This window comes from Salvelinus sp. IW2-2015, unplaced genomic scaffold, assembly GCF_002910315.2.
Source record: "Salvelinus sp. IW2-2015 unplaced genomic scaffold, ASM291031v2 Un_scaffold4317, whole genome shotgun sequence".
Classification (NCBI taxonomy): domain Eukaryota; kingdom Metazoa; phylum Chordata; class Actinopteri; order Salmoniformes; family Salmonidae; genus Salvelinus; species Salvelinus sp. IW2-2015.
The window spans coordinates 51,917-54,183 of NW_019945588.1; the positions used below are offsets into that span (position 1 = coordinate 51,917).

The 2,267-nt window shown below is 41.1% G+C and overlaps 1 long non-coding RNA gene across 1 annotated transcript in view; it reads left to right on the forward strand.

The window, feature by feature from the left end:
• The window catches only part of LOC139026289 (uncharacterized), a 655-nt gene extending 420 nt beyond the window's left edge, over nucleotides 1-235 (forward strand). Inside the window, exon 2 of the long non-coding RNA XR_011478053.1 lies at nucleotides 150-235. This is a non-coding gene — a long non-coding RNA (uncharacterized lncRNA). The remainder of the gene's footprint in view (nucleotides 1-149) is intronic.
• Nucleotides 236-2,267: the final 2,032 nt, after the last annotated feature.

Below are 2,267 nucleotides of genomic sequence, written 5' to 3' on the forward strand. Positions count from 1 at the left end.
GGGGGGGGGGGGGGGTGAGAGTTTCACTTTAAAGAGGACTATATGGTGAAAACAACCTTGAGCAGCAATGCGGCTCCATTCCAAATCAGCAAAGTGGTAGTCGAGACAAGGACGAATTTAAAGTTAATCTCTGCTTTTTATTGAGGAAGTCAGGAAACAACAGAACAGAACTACAGGAACAGAGTCAGGAAGTCAGGAAACAACAGAACAGAACTACAGGAACAGAGTCAGGAAGTCATGAAGTGACGAGAGAGCTGCTGCAACACACAGGCTGAATCCACAACATGGCACCCAGACCTGATCCCTTCATAGTGCACTACATTTGACCAGGGTCTATAGGGTTCTGATCAAAAGTAGTGTACTACTAGGGAATAGGGTGTCATAGGGCTCTGGTCAAAAGTAGTGTACTATATAGAGAATAGGGTTCCATAGGGCTCTGGTCTAAAGTAGTGCACTACACTGGGAATAGGGTTCCATAGGGCTCTGGTCTAAAGTAGTGCACTACACGGGGAATAGGGTTCCATAGGGCTCTGGTCTAAAGTAGTGCACTATATAGGGTGCCATAGGGCTCTGGTCTAAAGTAGTGCACTACACGGGGAATAGGATGCCACAGCAGCTGATTCCCTCCCATTGTAACCAATAATAACATAAGGTGTTATGTACATAGCAGTGGAGGCTGCTGGGAACAACTATAGGAGGACAGGGTCATCGCTTGGTGTGTATTATATTGTTTTAATTTAATCCATCCCAGCCTCCTATAGCTCCTCCCACCAACTTCCTGTGGTAGAGAGTTACACTGCGGGTGCATTTACACAGGCAGACCAGTTCTGGTCTTTTACCACTAAAATGGTATTTTGACCAATAAGATCAGATCCTTTGCCACTAATTGGTATTTTGACCAATCAGATCTTGTGTGGATAATTGGGCTTGCCTGTATAAATGCAACCTATGAGTGTTGTAAGCAGGTGTGATAGTGATGATAAACAGCAGGGTGTTTCCCTACAGTTCAACTGCCAACCCTTCAGACCAACAGTAGATGTGTCGATGAGAAACTACATCTCGGGTAAAAGGGGTTCAATTCAGGAAGTACACTGAAATGACAAATCTAATTCCAATTCCATTCAATGCTGTTTCAATGAGGGGAAAATGTGGATTTTTTTCCCCAAATTTGGTTTACTTTCTGAATTGACTGGAATTGAAATGGAATTGACCCGACCCTGAATCTAACCGACTGTCGTGCACTATTTATCAGAAACACTAAAGAGGAAAATAATAAACACGCTACGATTAAAATCACACAGCTACAACATGAGGAAAATGAATCGATTCCTTACTTCATCGTCAAGACTTACTATATACACACACAATAGTTTGACATGTTATAGATTTCTCAACATAAGTCTCTTTTGGTGAAAATATAGTTAATTGCAAAATATCTTATAGTATTTGTTTCCTTTCTCTTCTCCAGAGGTGTTCTCGTTTTGAAAAGAAAAAAAAAACGGGGGGAAAAAAAGCCCCTGAGTCAATCTATGACCAGGAAATCAGTCTCGTCTTAGCAACGGTAGTCACATTATTCATTTCACTGTTACGACCACTAGGAGATTTTTAAATTAAACAAGACATTAAAAAACGCACAAACCAAAACATCCTTCCCCTTTTAAAAATAAAGTGTCAGCTAGAATCATCCAACTGATCATCAACTTTGATCATTTTGAATCAGCTGTGTAGTGTTAGGGGCAAAAACCAAAACGTGCCCCACTTGGGATCCTGAGGACCGAGTTTGGGAAACGCTGGACTAGAGTATTGGTACTGACCAGGTTGACCCAAGAATGATGGTTATAACTCTTTAGGCTGTGTTTACACCGGCAGACCAATTATTTTTATATTTTTTGGGGGGGCCACTAATTGATCTTTTTGACCAATCGGATCAGATATTTTGCCACTAATTGGTCTTTTGACCAATCGGATCAGATATTTTGCCACTAATTGGTCTTTTGACCAATCGGATCGGATATTTTGCCACTAATTGATCTTTTGACCAATCGGATCAGATATTTTGCCACTAATTGGTCTTTTGACCAATCGGATCGGATATTTTCCACTAATTGATCTTTTGACCAATCGGGTCGGATATTTTGACACTAATTGGTCTTTTGATCAAGCGGATCGGATATTTTTGCCCGTAATTGGTCTTATGACCAATCGGATCGGATATTTTGCCCGTAATTGGTCTTTTGACCAATCGGATCGGATATTTGCCACTAATT